At 39.5% G+C, this 18,310-nt stretch overlaps 1 non-coding gene across 1 annotated transcript; it reads left to right on the top strand.

Annotated features, from left to right (window-relative positions):
• Positions 1-14,814: 14,814 nt before the first annotated feature.
• On the top strand, positions 14,815-14,922 carry LOC112760619 (small nucleolar RNA R71). Its single transcript, XR_003181051.1, has one exon. It is a non-coding gene; the product is annotated as a small nucleolar RNA R71 (small nucleolar RNA).
• Positions 14,923-18,310: the final 3,388 nt, after the last annotated feature.

Below are 18,310 nucleotides of genomic sequence, written 5' to 3'. Positions count from 1 at the left end.
AAAGGTGAAGGATTCATGGAACATTCATAGCTTTAAGACATAAAAACTAGACATTAATGACCATGTAATAAAGACAAAAACATAGACAAAACATGAGGCACAAAAATTGAAAAACAGAAAAATAAGAACAAGAAAATTAAAGAACGGGTCCACCGTAGTGACGGTGGCTAGTTCCTCCTCCTGAAGATCCTATGGAGTGCTTGAGCTCCTCAATATCTCTTCCTTGGCTTTGTTTCTCTTCCCTCATGGCTCTTGTTGAGGTTCATGAGTGGGCTCTCTTGTTTGCTCCATCCTTTTTCTAGTGATGGGCTTTTGAGATGAATCTCTCCATCTCCCATGACTCAGAGTTGGAAGCAACATCCTTCCCTTTCCTCTTCCTAGAGGTTTTTCCGGCCTTAGGTGCCATTAATGGTTATGGAAAAACAAAAAGCAAAGCTTTTTCCACACCAAACTTAGAAGGTTTGCTCGTCCTTGAGCACAATAAGATAGAAGGGAGTAGAAGAAGAATAATGTAATTAATTTTTGAAAACTTATTACTGTATGCAAGAGAAATTAAAAAGAGTTGAAAATAATTTGAAAAGACATGTAAGTTTTGAAAACGTTTTGGGAAGGAATTGAAAAGAAATAATAAAAAAGAATTAAAAAGGATTAAAAAGAATATTAATTTTTGAAAATAGAAATTGAAAGATGAACGTTTTAAATATGTTTGATGCAAAAAATTATGAATTAAAGCATGAAAAATTGAAAAAAATTGAATTGGAAACAAAATTACCTCCCTTGTGTCATCCTGGAGTTAAACGCCCAGGATGCTATCTATTCCGGTGTTTAACGCCCACTTGACTACCTTTTTGGGCATTTAACGCCCAGCCAGGTACCTTGGCTGGCGTTAAACGCCACGAATCCTTCTTTGCTGGGCATTTTTCTAAACGCCCAGAATGCTTCCATTTCTGGCGTTAAACGCCCATAATGCTGCCCATTCTGGCGTTTAACGCCCAAAATGCTGCCTACATGGGCGTTAAACGCCCATTCTGCTATCCTTACTGGCGTTTAAACGCCAGTAAGCCTGTCCTCCAGGGTATGCTATTTTTGATGCTGTTTTTGATTTCGCTTTAACTCTGCAGCTGTTTTTATGACTCCACATGATCATCAACCTAAAGTAAACATTGAATAACAATGGAAAATGAAATGAAAAAGTAATTAGCATAGATAAATAAGATTGGGTTACCTCCCAATAAGCGCTTCTTTGATATCTTTAGCTGGACCTTTAATGAGCTTTTTAATTTAGTCTCAGTTTTGAGCACTCTTACTCAACATTGCCTTCAAGATAATGTTTGACTCTCTGTCCATTAACAATGAACTTTTTGTCAGAGTCAATATCCTGAAGCTCTACATAACCATATGGTGACACACTTGTAACCACATATGGTCCCTGGGAACAATCTGAGCCTAGAGTTAAACAGTAGAACCTTCTGTCCTGGCTCAAAGACTCTAGATGACAGCTTTTTGTCATGCCACCTTTTTGCTTTCTCCTTGTAAATTTTAGCATTTTCGAAAGCATTGAGTCTGAACTCCTCCAGTGCATTCAACTGGAGTAATCTTTTCTCTCCAGCTACTTTAGCATCAAGGTTTAGGAACCTGGTTGCCCAGTAGCCTTTGTGTTCCAGTTCCACTAGCAGATGACAGGCTTTTCCATACACAATCTGGTATGGAGAGGTCCCTATAGGAGTCTTGAATGCGGTTCTGTATTCCCACAGAGCATCATCCAGACTTCTTGCCCAATCCCTTCTATGGGTACTTACATTCCGTTCCAAGATTTGTTTTAGTTCTCTATTCGAGACTTCAGCCTGCCCATTTGTCTATGGATGATATGGAGTGGCCACTTTATGGTTAATTCCATATCGGACTAGAGCAGAGTCAAGCTGTTTATTGCAGAAATGAGTGCCTCCATCACTGATCAGTATCCTTGGGACACCGAACCTGCTGAAAATATACTTCTGGAGGAACTTCATCACTGTCTTAGTATCATTAGTGGGTGTTACAATTGCTTCTACCCATTTAGATACATAATCTACTGCCACCAGAATATAAGTGTTTGAGTATGATGGTAGGAAAGGCCCCATGAAGTTAATACCCCATACATCAAACAACTCAATCTCTAAGATTCCTTGATGAGGCATGGCATAACCGTGAGGCAGATTACCAGCTCTCTGGCAACTGTCACAATTACGTACAAACTCTTGGGAGTCTCTATAGACAGTAGGCCAGTAGAAACCGTATTGGAGAACCTTTGTGGCGGTTCGCTCACCTCCGAAATGTCCTCCATATTGTGATCCATGGCAATGCCATAGGATCTTCTGTGCCTCTTCCCTAGGCACACATCTACGGATTACTCCGTCTGCACACCTCTTAAAGAGATATGGTTCATCCCACAAGTAGTACTTTGCATCAGAAATTATTTTTTTTGTTTGCTGCTTACTGTACTCTTTGGGTATGAATCTCACAGCTTTATAGTTTACAATGTCTGCAAACCACGGTACTTCCTGAATGGCAAAGATTTGCTCATCCAGGAAGGTTTCAGAGATCTCAGTAGGAGGGAAGGACGCTCCTGCTACTGGTTCTATCCAGGATAGGTGATCTGCTACTTGGTTTTCTGTCCCTTTTCTGTCTCTTATTTCTATATCAAACTCTTGCAGAAGCAACACCCATCTTATGAGTCTTGGTTTTGAATCCCGCTTTGTGAGGAGATATTTTAGAGTAGCATGGTCAATGTACACAATCACTTTTGATCCCACTAAATAAGATCCGAACTTGTCAATGGCATAAACCACTGCAAGCAACTCTTTTTCTGTGGTTGTGTAATTCTTCTGTGCATCATTCAGAATACGGCTAGCATAGTAAATGACGTGCAAAAGCTTGTTATGCCTCTGTCCCAATACTGTACCAATGGCATGGTCACTGGCATCACACATTAGTTCAAATGGTAATGTCCAGTTTGGTACAGAAATGACTGGTGTTGTGACCAGCTTAGCTTTTAGAGTCTCAAACGCCTATAGACACTCTATGTCAAAGATAAATGCATGTCAGCAGCTAGCAGATTACTCAGTGGTTTTGCAATTTTTGAAAAATCTTTTATAAACCTCCTATTGAATCCTGCATGCCCCAGAAAGCTTCTGATTGCCTTAATATTGGCAGGTGGTGATAATTTTTCAATTGCCTCTACCTTAGCTTGATCCACCTATATTCCCTTGTTTGAAATTTTGTGCCCAAGGACAATTCCTTCAGTCACCATAAAGTGACATTTTTCCCAGTTTAAAACTAGGTTAGTCTCTTGGCACCTTTTCAGAACAAGTGCTAAATGGTCAAGACAGGAGCTGAATGAGTCTCCAAATACTGAGAAGTCATCCATGAAGACTTCCAGAAATTTCTCTACCATATCAGAGAAGATAGAGAGCATGCACCTCTGAGAGGTTGCAGGTGCATTGCATAGACCAAATGGCATTCTTCTGTAGGCAAATACTCCAGAAGGACATGTGAATGCTGTTTTCTCTTGGACCTGAGGATCTACTGCAATTTGGTTGTAACATGAATAGCCATCCAAAAAGTAGTAGTATTCATGACCTGCTACTCTCTCTAGCATCTGGTCTATGAATTGTAAAGGAAAATGATCCTTTCCGATGGCTGTATTGAGTCTTCTATAATCAATACACATACGCCACCCTGTAACTGTTCTTGTAGAAACCAGTTCATTCTTTTCATTATGAACCACTGTCATGCCTCCCTTCTTGGGGACAACTTTGACAGGGCTCACCTAGGGGCTATCAGAGATAGGATAAATAATCCCAGCCTCTAATAACTTGGTGACCTCTTTTTGCACCACCTCCTTCATGGCTGGATTCAGCCGCCTCTGTGGTTGAACCACTGGCTTAGCATCATCCTCTAATATGATCTTGTGCATACATCTGGCTGGGCTAATGCCCTTAATATCACTTATGGACCACCCAAGAGCTGTCTTGTGTATCCTCAGCACCTGAATTAGTGCTTTCTCTTCCTGTGGCTCTACGGTAGAGCTTATGATCATGAGAAAAGTGTCATCTTCTCCCAGAAATGCATATTTCAGGGATGGTGGTAGTAGTTTCAGCTTGGGTATAGGAGGTTTCTCCTCTTCCTGAGGAGTTTTCAGAGGTTCTTCTATTTTCTCTGATTCCTCCAGATCAGGCTGAACATCTTTAAAAATGTCCTCTAGCTCTGATTCGAGACTCTCAGTCATATTGACCTCTTCAACCAAGGAGTCAATGATATCAGCGCTCATGCAGTCTTTTGATGTGACTGGATGCTGCATAGCTTTAACAGTATTCAACTTGAACTCATCCTCATTGACTCTCAGGGTTATCTCCCCTCTTTGGACGTCAATGATGGTTCGTCCAGTTGCTAGGAAAGGACTTCCTAGAATGAGAGTTACACTCTTGTGCTCCTCTATTTCCAGCACTACAAAGTCAGTGGGAAAGGCAAATGGTCCAACCTTGACAATCATATCCTCAATTACGCCTGATGGAATCTTAATGGAGCCATCAGCAAGTTGGAGGCATATCCGGGTTGGTTTAACTTCATCGGTCAAACCAAGCTTTTTGATAGTGGATACAGTTATTAGGTTGATACTTGCCTCAAGATCACATAGAGCTGTCTTGGTACAAGCACCCTCTAATGTGCATGGTATCATAAAGCTTCCGGGATCTTTAAGCTTCCTTGGTAAGCTTTTTAGAATGACTGCATTGCATTCTTCAGTGAGGAATGATGACAAGTCATCTTAGCCTATTTTCACTAGTTTTTTTTACTTATTTTCGATTGATTTATGCACTTTCTTGAGCCATAAGCAAGCCAATTGGGTAGATTTCCATGTTTCCTTTGATTCAATTAACCATGTATGAATTAATGCAATTTCATGAGATTTTATGCTATAATTGTCATATATTATGAAAGAATAACAAACTCATGATTTTAAGCAAAGCTTTGATGTGTTTGGTTGATTGATGATAGGTGAAAAGAGTTTTGAAGAAGGTTGAAGAAAGAAGGAATGGCTAGGAGCAAGAGAGAACAAAAAGCTTGAGCAAAAGTTTGCCTCAAACTTTAGCTCAAACTTTTAAAAGAGTTGAAAACACTCCAGAGGAAAAAAAGCTTGAGCAAAAGTTTGACCTCAAAATTTAGCTCAAACTTTTGGGAGAAAAGCTTGAGCCAACGTTTGCCTCAAACTTTTTGGCAAACGTTGGCATCACAAAATCAATACCCTGGAGGAAAAAGCTTGCGCCAACGTTTGAGGTCAAACTTTTGCTCAAACGTTGGCGCCACTCTTGCACACCCTGGAGGAGAAAAGCTTGCGCCAATGTTTGCCTCAAGCTTTTTGGCAAACGTTGGCGCCACACACATTTACAAGGGGGCCAATGTTTGAGCAAAAGTTTGACCTCAAACTTTGGCTCAAACGCTGGTAGCAGCAAAGTGAAGCCATCTGGTATAAAAAGTTTGAGTAAAAGTTTGCCTCAAACTTTTACTCAAACTTTTACTCAAGCTTTTATGTTTTTCAACCCGGTTCACAATGGATCTTTCTCCAACTCCAAGAGCAATCATCCAAGGCCTTTATCAATCCAATTCCATCAAGAACAAAGGCCCAATTCAAGGCTTGAAGACCATTTGAAGAAAGTGTATAAATAGCTTAGGATTTAAGTTTTCAGGGAGTTTTTCTTTCCTTTGAGATCTTTCCATTTTAGTTTTGCTGAGAGCTTTTGGTTTTGGAATCATTTGGAGTTTCTGAGTTTCGGAGAAGAGAATTGAATTCTCTTCCTCTTAGTTTTCTTGTTTTCAATTTCAATTACACTTGTCTTGAGTCTTGGGTGTTGAGAATTGGGGAAATTCTGTCTCAATCTCACCTTGAGATCTCGTTCTGTTTCTTTTACTGCATCATTGGAGAATTGAGATTTACATTCAAGCTTTCTTCTGTTTTGATCTTTAATTTCTTGCAATTGAATTCTACATTTGGATCTAGGAAGGCATTGAGATCTAGACTCGGTTATCTAGTCTCTTGGGTCCTGAGATCTGGAGTTTGCATTTTAAATTCTCTGTTTAAAGCTTTTCAAGTTCATTTACATTTCCGTTTGAAATCCGGTTCAATTCAAGTCACTTTCTACTTGTCTGATTAATGCAATTTACTTTTCCTTGTTTAATTTCTGCAAATCCACTTCCCAATTCCCTTTACCATTTAAGCCATTTACATTTCTTGCACTTTAAGGTTCTGCAATTTACATTTCTTGCAATCTAAGTTTCTGCAATTTACATTACTTGTTCTTTAAGATTCAGCTTATTTACTTTCTTTGCTCTTTAATTTTCTGCAATCTACCCTTCTCCTTTTTAATTTCATGCAATTTAGCTTCTGTCGAATACAAACCACTCAAATCAACTCTTGATTCGCTTGACTAAATCAACCACTAAACTAAAATTGCTCAATCCTTCAATCCCTGTGGGATCGACCTCACTCCCGTGAGTTATTATTACTTGATACGACCCGGTGCACTTGCCGGTTAGTTTTGTGTGTTTTGGATTCGTTTTTCATTTTCCGAAAATACGCATCAAGTTTTTGGCGCCGTTGCCGGGGATTGAAATAGATTGACAATGATTAAGTGAAGTGGAGATCTAGATCTAGCATTTTTATTTTCTGTTTCTCTAATTTTTGACTAACACACTAACTGTTTGAAATTTTGCTTGAATTAACTGAAACCTCACTTTTACAATAAAGTGAAGTTTTCTTGGTTTCTCTGGCTTCCTATGATTCTCATATTTCAGCTTGTTGAATATACGAGAGAAGCAATTCTCTCTTACTAATCTTTGAAGCCTATCAACTGTTTGATACATTGTGTCAGCTAAACCTTTTAACCACATTTTAGACATGAATGTATTCAATCTTCATTTGGACTATTTGTGATTGTGCAGATCATGGAGAAGAACCCAACAAATTCCAGTAAGCATGGGAGTAATACCCCCACCTTAGATGACAAGCAACCACTCATCACCATGAACGACATTGCTCAGTGGTTTGAAGCTTTCCCACAAGGAAACATCATCGGATGGGAAGAACTAATGAGTGAACTCCTAGCCAAGCTGAAACCACCTCAGGGAATTGTTAAACCAGAGACAGGAGTGCAACCATTCGCACAGGAGAAGGAAATTGAAGGTATTCACGCAATCATGGCCCAAAGCGAGCAGATACATCAACAGCTTAAGAAACAATTGGAGCTGATTAACAGAAAAATAGATGAACTGCAACATGCTGTGGCAAATGCACAGAACTCACCTCAAAATCCCCATTGTTGGAATCAACCTGAAAAAGGTTCTGGACTAATTAACTATGAGCAACCAAGTCATGAGTGATCATACTCTCCAGACAGTTCCTCAAGCATGTTCCAACGTAGGACTCAGAATGATGTGTACAACCCACCCTGGAGAACTCAATCCAACTGGAGAGGGGTTGAAAACCAAAATCAAAAACCAAGGGACTTCAACTGCAACAACCCCTACTTCAAAAACCAACATAAAAACCACCCCCACAACAACAATCAATACACACACTTCCAACCCCGTCCTATCTCACCACTCGCCCAAAATGACTCTCATCAACCATCACAGTTGACACAACCACAACCAATTCCAAACTCTCAAAGACTCTATGTTCTAGAAATGATGATGGAAAGATTCATGAAAGTTCAAGAAATGATAACAATAGAGCAGGAAGAAATAAGGAAAAATCAAGAGATGATAAGTAGGAACCAAGAGGCCTCACTTAGAAGAGTTGAAAGGCAAATGGAACAACTGGTTCAAAACCTTGTTGAATTGGGAGAGTGAGAGGCAAATATATCCCTAAGGGCCACTGAAGATGACCCAAAGAACAGTGAAAAAGCTGCTGGGTTGAAAGGGAAAGCAGTTATGGAAAAAAGTGAGAAGGCTACGGGAAAAGAAACAATCATCAAGGAAAAGCCCACGGTGAGAGGGGGAAACCAAAGGCAACAGAAGCCTCAACTTCCATGATCAGAGGATGAAGGATGTCAAGCTAACGACAATAAAAGAGCGCTTGTTGGGAGGCAACCCAACCTGAGGTAGTGGTACGTGGAATCGTGATTACACTTTAATTATGTAAAATTCATTGCTCTTTCTTTCCCTGGAAATGGCGCCAAAAACATGATGCCAAGACCATGGTTCACAACTCCATGTAACTGACCAGCAAGTGCACTGGGTCGTCCAAGTAATACCTTACGTGAGTAAGGGTCGAATCCCACAGAGATTGTTGGTATGAAGCAAGCTATGGTCACCTTGCAAATCTCAGTTAGGCAGATATAAATTGATAATGGTGTTTTCGAATTTAATATAATAAAATAGGGATAGAAATACTTATGTAATTCATTGGTGAGAATTTCAGATAAGCGAATGGAGATGCTTTCGTTCCTCTAAACCTCTGCTTTCCTGCTATCTTCATCCAATCAGTCTTACTCCTTTCCATGGCTGGCTTTATGTGATACATCACCACTGTCAATGGCTACTTTCGGTCATCTCTCGGGAAAATGATCCAATGCCCTGTCACGGCACGGCTAATCGTCTGGAGGCATCAACCTTGTCAATGGCTTCATCTTATCCTCTCAGTGAAAATGGTCAACGCACCCTGTCACGGCACGGCTATTCATCTGTCGGTTCTCGATCATGCTGGAATAGGATTTACTATCCTTTTGCGTCTGTCACTAACGCCCCGCAATCGCGAGTTTGGAGCTCGTCACAGTCATTCATTCATTGAATTCTACTCGGAATACCACAAACAAGGTTTAGACTTTCCGGATTCTCTTGAATGCCGCCATCATTCTAGCTTATGCCACGAAGATTCTGGTTAGGAGATCTAAGAGATACTCATTCAGTCTAAGGTAGAACGGAAGTGGTTGTCAGGCACGCGTTATTAGGGAATGATGATGATTGTCACATTCATCACATTCAGATTGAAGTATGAATGAATATCTTAGAAGCGAAACAAGATGAATTGAATAGAAAACAGTAGTACTTTGCATTAATCTTTGAGGAACAGCAGAGCTCCACACCTTAATCTATGGAGTGTAGAAACTCTACCGTTGAAGATACATAAGTGATAGTCCAGGCATGGCTGAGAGGCCAGCCCTCAAACGTGATCTAAGATAGCATACAACTGATCCTAGATTGTCAAAAAGACGTCTAATACAATAGTGAAAGGTCCTATTTATAATAAACTAGCTACTAGGGTTTACAGAAGTAAGTAATTGATGCATAAATCCACTTCCGGGGCCCACTTGGTGTGTACTTGGGCTGAGCTTGAGTGTTGCACGTGTAGAGGTCCTTCTTGGAGTTGAACGCCAGCTTTTGTGCCAGTTTGGGCGTTCAACTCTGGTTTTGGCTCCTTTTCTGGCGCTGGACGCCAGATTTGGGCAGAAAGCTGGCATTGAACGCCAGTTTACGTCCTCTATTCTTGGCCAAAGTATGGACTATTATATATTTCTGGAAAGCCCTGGATGTCTACGTTCCAATGCAATTCGAAGCGTGCAATTTTGAGTTCTATAGCTCAAGCAAATCCACTTTGAGTGCAGGGAGGTCAGAATCCAACAGCATCAGCAGTCCTTCTTCAACCTCTGAATCTGATTTCTGCTCAAGTCCCTCAATTTAAGCCAGAAAATACCTGAAATCACAGAAAAACACACAAACTCATAGTAAAGTCCAGAAATGTGAATTTAACATAAAAACTAATGAAAACATCCCTAAAAGTAACTAGATCCTACTAAAAACATACTAAAAATAATGTCAAAAAGCATATAAATTATCTGCTCATCACAACACCAAACTTAAATTGTTGCTTGCCCCCAAGCAACTGAAAATCAATTAGGATATCAAGAAGAGAATATACTATAAATTCCAAACTATCAATGAAACATAGCTTCAATCATATGAGCGGGACTTATAGCTTTTTGCCTCTTGAATAGTTTTGGCATCTCACTTTATCCATTGAGGTTCAGAATGATTGGCATCTATAGGAACTCAAAGTTTAGATAGTGTTATTGATTCTCCTAGTTCAGTATGATGATTCTTGAACATAGCTATTTCATGAGTCTTGGCCGTGGCCCTAAGCACTTTGTTTTCCAGTATTACCACCGGATACATAAATGCCACAGACACATAATTGGGTGAACCTTTTCAGATTGTGACTCAGCTTTGCTAAAGTCCCCAATTAGAGGTGTCCAGGGTTCTTAAGCACACTCTTTTTTTGCTTTGGACCTTGACTTTAACCGCTCAGTCTCAAGTTTTCACTTGACACCTACACGCCACAAGCACATGGTTAGGGACAGCTTGGTTTAGCCGCTTAGACCAGGATTTTATTCCTTTAGGCCCTCCTATCCATTGATGCTCAAAGCCTTGGGATCCTTTTTATTGCCCTTGCCTTTTGGTTTTAAGAGCTACTGGCTTTTTGCTCTTGCCTCTTGGTTTTAAGAGCTTTTAGCTTTTTCTGCTTGCTTTTTCTTTCTATTTTTTTTTCGCCTATTTTTTTTTCTGCAAGCTCTGTTCTTTGCTACTTTTTCTTGCTTCAAGAATCTTTTTTATGATTTTTTAGATTATCAAATAACATGTCTCCTAGTCATCATTCTTTCAAGAGCCAACATATTTAACATTCTTAAACAACAACTTCAAAAGACATATGCACTGTTCAAGCATACATTCAGAAAACAAGAAGCATTGTCACCACATCAATATAATTAAACTAAGTTCAAGGATAAATTCGAAACTCATGTACTTCTTGTTCTTTTGAATTAAAACATTTTTCATTTAAGAGAGGTGATGGATTCATAGGACATTCATAACTTTAAGACAAAGTTACTAACTACTAATGATCATATAATGAAGACACAAACATAGATAAGCACATAACATAGAAAACGAAAAACAGAAGAATTAAGAGCAAGGAATGAATCCACCTTAGTGATGGTGGCGTTTCCATCTTGAGGAACCAATGATGTCCTTGAGCTCTTCTATGTCTCTTCCTTGTCTTTGTTACTCCTCCCTCATTGCTTTTTGATCTTCTCTTATTTCATGAAGGATGATGGAGTGCTCTTGATGTTCCACCCTTAGTTGTCCCATATTGGAACTCAATTCACCTAGGGAGGTGTTGATTTGCTCCCAATAGTTTTGTGGAGGAAAGTGCATTTGAGGCATCTCCGGGATCTCATGGTGATGAGCTTCATACGCCTCTTGAGCTCCATGAATGGGCTCTCTTGCTTGCTCCATCTTCTTCTTAGTGATGGGCTTGTCCTCTTTAATGAGGATATCTCCCTCTATGTCAATCCCAGCCGAATTGCATAGGTGGCAGATGAGGTGAGGAAAGGCTAACCTTGCCATAGTGGAGGACTTGTCAGCCACCTTGTAGAGTTCTTGAGGTATAATCTCATGAACTTCCACCTCTTCTCCAATCATGATGCTATGGATCATGATGGCCCAGTCTATAGTAACTTCAGACCGGTTGCTAGTGGGAATGATTGAGCATTGAATGAACTCCAACCATCCTCTAGCTACAGGCTTGAGGTCCAATCTTCTTAGTTGAACCGGCTTGCCTTTGGAGTCAATCTTCCATTGAGCTCCTTCCACGCATATGTCCATAAGGACTTGGTCCAACCTTTGATTAAAGTTGACCCTTCTAGTGTAGGGGCGTTCATCTCCTTGCATCATGGGCAAGTTAAACGCCAACCTCACATTCTCCGGACTAAAATTTAAGTATTTCCCTCGAACCATTGTAACATAGTTCTTTGGATCCGGGTTCTTACTTTGATCATGGTTCTTAGTGATCCATGCATTGGCATAGAACTCTTGAACCATTAAGATGCCGACTTGTTGGATGGGGTTTGTTAGAACTTCCTAACCTCTTCTTTGAATTTCATGTCGGATCTCCGGATACTCATTTCTTTTGAGTTTGAAAGGGACCTCAGGGATCACCTTCTTTTTGGCCACAACATCACAGAAGTGGTCTTGATGGGCTTTGGAGATGAACCTTTCCATCTCCCATGACTCGGATGTGGAAGCTTTTGTCTTCCCTTTCCCCTTTCTAGAGGATTCTCCGATCTTAGGTGCCATCAATGGTAATGGAAAAACAAAAAGCTTATGCTTTTACCACACCAAACTTAGAATTTTGCTCACCCTCGAGCAATAAAAGAAAGAATAGATGAAGAAGAAGAAGAAATAGAGGAGAGGGAGAGTGGGAAGTGTTTCAGCCAAGAAGGGTGTAGAGGGGTGTGTTGTGTGAATTTGATGAAGAATGGAGGGCTTTATATAGGGAAGGGAGGGGGGTAAAGGTTTCGGCCATATGGGTGGGTTTGGGTGGGAAATTGGTTTTGAATTTTTGAAGGTAGGTGGAGTTTATGAGGTAGGTTTATGGGGAAGAGTGGATGGATGTGAGTGGTGAAGAGGTGATGGGGAAGAGAGTTTGAGGTGATTGGTGAAGGGTTTTTGGGGAAGAGTGTTTATGGGGTTGTGTGAAAGAAAGTGGTGAGAAGAAGTGAGTGGAGGTAGGTGGGGATCCTGTGGGGTCCACAGATCCTGAGTGGATCCTGTGGGATCCACAGATCCTGAGTGGATCCTGTGGGGTCCACAGATCCTGAGGTGTTCAAGGATTTACATCCCTGCACCCATTAGGCATGTAAAAATGCCTTTGCACACAACTCTGGGCGTTCAGCACCAGGTTGGTGGCCATTTTGGGCGTTCAACGCCCATTTGTGTGCCATTTCTGGCGTTGAACGCCAGAACCATGCCTGTTCTGGCGTTCAGCGCCCAGAAGCTGCCCATTTTGGGCGTTCAGCGCCAGAACCATGCTCTGTTCTGGCGCTGAACGCCAGACAGATGCTCCTCCAGGGTGTGATTTTTCTTCTGCTGTTTTTGATTCCGTTTTCAATTTTTATATTTATTTTGTGACTCCACATGATCATGAACCTACAAAGACATATAACTAAGAAAAATATAGTTAGATAAATAAAAATTGGGTTGCCTCCCAACAAGCGCTTCTTTAATGTCAATAGCTTGACAGTGGGCTCTCATGGAGCCTCACAGATGTGCAGAGCTTTGTTGAGACTCTCCAACACCAAACTTAGAGTTTGGATATGGGCGTTCAACACCAAATTAGAGTTTGGTTGTGGCCTCCCAACACCAAACTTAGAGTTTGACTGTGGGGGCTTTGTTTGACTCTGCTTTGAGAGAAGCTTTTTATGCTTCCTCTCTATGGGTGCAGAGAGAGATCCTTGAGTTGTAAACACAAGTTTGTCCTCATTCAATTGAAGGATTAATTCTCCTCTGTCCACATCAATCACAGCTCTTGCTGTGGCTAGGAAAGGTCTTCCTAGGATGATGGATTCATCCTCTTCCTTTCCAGTGTCCAGGACTATGAAATCAGCAGGGATGTAAAGGCCTTCAACCTTTACTAACACGTCCTCTACTTGTCCATAAGCCTATTTTCTTGAATTGTCTGCCATCTATAGTGAGATTTTAGCAGCTTGCACCCCATAGATTCCCAGTTTCTCTATTACAGAGAGGGGCATGAGGTTTATCCCTGAACCAAGGTCACACAGAGCCTTAAAGATCATGGTGCCTATGGTACAAGGTATTATGAACTTTCCAGGATCCTGTCTCTTCTGAGGCAATGTCAGTTGATCCAGATCACTTAGTTCATTAGTGAACAAGGGAGATTCATCTTCCCAAGTCTCAATACCAAACAATTTGGCATTCAGCTTCATGATTGCACCAAGAAACTTGGCAGTTTTCTCTTCAGTAACATCCTCATTCTCTTCAGAAGAGGAGTACTCATCAGAGCTCATAAAGGGCATAAGGAGGTTCAATGGAATCTCTATGGTCTCTAGATGAGCCTCAGAGTCCTTTGGTTCCTCAGAGGGAAGCTCCTTATTGACCACTGGACGTCCCAGGAGGTCTTCCTCCTTGGGATTCACGTCCTCTCCTTCCCTCACAGGTTCGGCCATGGTGCTTATGTCAATAGCCTTGCACTCTCCTTTTGGATTCTCTTCTGTATTGCACGGGAGAGTACTAGGAGGGATTTCAGTGATCCTTTTACTCAGCTGGCCCACTTGTGCTTCCAAATTTCTAATGGAAGACCTTGTTTCATTCATGAAACTTGCAGTGGCCTTAGATAGATCAGAGACTAAGTTTGCTAAATTTAGAAGTATTTTGTTCAGAGTTCTCTGTCTGTTGCTGAGTGGATGATGGAAAAGGTTTATTATTGTTAAACCTATTTCTTCCACCATTATTAAAGCCTTGTTGAGGCTTTTGATCCTTCCATGAGAAATTTGGATGATTTCTCCATGATGAGTTATAGGTGTTTCCATAAGGTTCACCTAAGTACTTCACCTCTGCTATTGCAGGGTTCTCAGGATCATAAGCTTCTTCTTCATAAGAAGCCTCTTGAGTACTGTTGGATGCAGCTTGCATTCCATTCAGACTCTGAGAAATCATATTGACTTGCTGAGTCAATATTTTATTCTGTGCCAATATGGCATTCAGAGTATCAACTTCAAGAACTCCCTTCTTCATAGGCGTCCCATTATTCACAGGATTTCCTTCAGAAGTGTACTTGAACTAGTTATTTGCAACCATGTCAATGAGTTCTTGAGCTTCTGCAGGCGTTTTCTTTAGGTGAATGGATCCACCTGCAGAAGTGTCCAATGACATCTTTGATAGCTCAGATAAACCATCATAGAATATATCCAGGATGGTCCATTCTGAAAGCATGTTAGTAGGACACTTTTTGGTCAGTCCTTTGTATCTCTCCCAAGCTTCATAGAGGGATTTACCTTCCTTCTGTCTGAAGGTTTGAACATCCACTCTAAGCTTACTCAGCTTTTGAGGAGGAAAGAACTTGGCTAAGAAAGCCTTGACCAGCTTATCCCAAGAGTTCAGGCTGTCTTTAGGTTGAGAATCCAACCATATTCTAGCTCTGTCTCTTACAGCAAAAGGGAAAAGCATGAGCCTGTAGACTTCAGGATCTACTCCATTAGTCTTAACAGTATCACATATCTGCAAGAATTCAGTTAAGAACTGAAAAGGATCTTCAGATGGAAGTCCATGAAACTTGCAGTTCTGCTGCATCAGAGAAACTAATTGAGGTTTCAGCTCAAATTTGTTTGCTCCAATGGCAGGAATGGAGATGCTTCTTCCATGTAAATTGGAATTAGGTGCAGTAAAGTCACCAAGCATTCTCCTTGCATTATTATTATTTTCGGCTGCCATCTCCTCTTCTTGTTCGAAAATTTCTGAAAGGTTATCTCTGGATTGTTGTATTTTAGCTTCTCTTAATTTTCTCTTCAGAGTCCTTTCAGGTTCCGGATCTTCTTCAACAAGAATATTCTTGTCCTTGCTCCTGCTCATATGACAAAGAAGAGGGCACAGAAAAATAATAATAATAGAGATCCTTTATACCACAGTATAGGAATCCCTGTGTGAGTAGAAGAAGAAAGGGAGACAAAGAATGTAATCTAATGGAAGAAACACAACTGTGAGGAGAGCAGAGATGTGAGATGAGAGAGAAGAGAATTTTCGAAAATAATTTTTGAAAAAGAGTTAGTGATTTTCGAAAATAGTTTTTGAAAAATGTTAGTAATTTTTTTTTTTTGAAAATTTTTTAAAATCAAAAGTTAAAATAATTAATTAATTAAAAAGAAATTTTTGAAAAAGGGGGAAGATATTTTCGAAAATTAGAGAGAGAGAGTTAGTTAGGTAGTTTTGAAAAAGATAAGAAACAAACAAAAAGTTAGTTAGTTAGTTGAAACAATTTTTGAAAAGATATGAAGTTAGGAAGTTAGAAAAGATATTTGAAATCAAATTTTTGGAAAAGGTGAGATAAGAAGATATTTTTTGAAAAGATATGATTGAAATTAGTTTTGAAAAAGATTTGATTTTTAAAATCACAATTAATGACTTGATTCACAAGAAATCACAAGATATGATTCTAAAACTCAAAGTTTGAATCTTTCTTAACAAGCAAGTAACAAACTTGAAATTTTTGAATCAAAACATTAATTGTTATTGTTATTTTCGAAAATTATGATATAAAATTAAGAAAAAGATTTTTGAAAAATATTTTTGAATTTTCGAAAATAACTAAGAAAAATGAAAAAGATTTGATTTTTGAAAAAGATTTTGAAAAAGGTAAGATTTTTAAATTGAAAATTTGATTTGACTCATAAAAACAAATAGATTTTAAAAATTTTTGAAAAAGTCAAATCTAATTTTCGAAATTTTAAGAGAGAAAAAGGAAAAGATATTTTTTTTATTTTTGAATTTTTATAATGAGAGGAAAAACATGAAAATTATGCAATGCATGAAATTTTTAGATCAAAACAATGAATGCATGCAAAAATGCTATGAATGTTAAGATGAACACCAAGAACACTATGAATGTCAAGATGAATATCATAGACACAATTTTGAAAAATTTTTAATGCAAAGAAAACATGCAAGACACCAAACTTAGAATTCTTTAATGCTTAGACACTAAGAATTCAAGAATGCATATGAAAAACAAGAAAAGACACAAAACATGCAAATGCAAAGATCAAGCAAGAAGACTTACCAAGAACAACTTGAAGATCATGAAGAACACTATGAATGCATGAATTTTCAAAAAATGCAAGATGCACATGCAATTGACACCAAACTTATAACATGACTCATGACTCAAACAAGAAACACAAAAAAAAAAATATTTTTGATTTTTATGATTTTCTAATTTTTTTGTATTTTTTCTAAAATTATTTGAAAAACAAAAATAAGGATTCCAAAATTTTTAATATGAATTCCAGGAATCTTGCATTGTTAGTCTAAACCTTCAGTCCAGGAATTAGACATGGCTCACTAGCCAGCCAAGCTTTCAATGAAAGCTCCGGTCCAAAACACTAGACATGGCTCAATGGCCAGCCAAGCTTCAGCATGTAAATCAGGAACAGCAGTAGGTGGATTAACAACAACTAGCTTGCTCTTGATAACAAATTGCAAGCCTCAGTCCAAAAGAATTTAGACATGGCTTTATAGCCAGCCAGGCTTCACGTGCTTCATGAAACACTAGAATTCATTCTTTAAAAATTTTGAATAAAATTTTTATATTATTTTTTTTCGAAAACAAAGGAGAAAATTTTGAAATATTTTTGAAAAAATTTTTTAAAAAGAAAACAAAAAGAAAATTACCTAATCTGAGCAACAGGATGAACCGTTAGTTGTCCAAACTCAAACAATCCCCGGCAACGGCGCCAAAAACTTGGTGTTGTTGCCGGATCAAACTTGACACTGATGTTACCGGACCAAAAGCTTGCCGAAAACTCGAACAATCCCCGGCAACGGCGCCAAAAACTTGGTACGCGGAATCGTGATTACACTTTAATTATGTAAAATTCATTGCTCTTTCTTTCCCTGTAAATGGCGCCAAAAACATGATGCCAAGACCATGGTTCACAACTCCGTGTAGCTGACCAGCAAGTGCACAGGGTCGTCCAAGTAATACCTTACGTGAGTAAGGGTCGAATCCCACGGAGATTGTTGGTATGAAGCAAGCTATGGTCACCTTGCAAATCTCAGTTAGGCTGATATAAATTGATAATGGTGTTTTCGAATTTGATATAATAAAATAGGGATAGAAATACTTATGTAATTCATTGGTGAGAATTTCAGATAAGCGAATGGAGATGCTTTCGTTCCTCTGAACCTCTGCTTTCCTGCTATCTTCATCCAATCAGTCTTACTCCTTTCCATGGCTGGCTTTATGTGATACATCACCACTGTCAATGGCTACTTTCAGTCATCTCTCGGGAAAATGATCCAATGCCCTGTCATGGCATGGCTAATCGTCTGGAGGCATCACCCTTGTCAATGGCTTCATCTTATCCTCTCAGTGAAAATGGTCAACGCACCCTGTCACAGCACGGCTATTCATCTGTCGGTTCTCGATCATGCTGGAATAGGATTTACTATCCTTTTGCGTCTGTCACTAATGCCCCGCAATCGCGAGTTTGGAGCTCGTCACAGTCATTCATTCATTGAATCCTACTCAGAATACCACAGACAAGGTTTAGACTTTCCGGATTCTCTTGAATGCCGCCATCATTCTAGCTTACGCCACGAAGATTCTAGTTAGGAGATCTAAGAGATACTCATTCAGTCTAAGGTAGAACGGAAGTGGTTGTCAGGCACGCGTTCATAGGGAATGATGATGATTGTCACGTTCATCACA

This window comes from Arachis hypogaea, chromosome 16 (genome assembly GCF_003086295.3).
Source record: "Arachis hypogaea cultivar Tifrunner chromosome 16, arahy.Tifrunner.gnm2.J5K5, whole genome shotgun sequence".
In the NCBI taxonomy this organism is placed as follows: Eukaryota; Viridiplantae; Streptophyta; class Magnoliopsida; order Fabales; family Fabaceae; genus Arachis; species Arachis hypogaea.
This window is presented reverse-complemented; position numbering and strand designations above follow the sequence as displayed.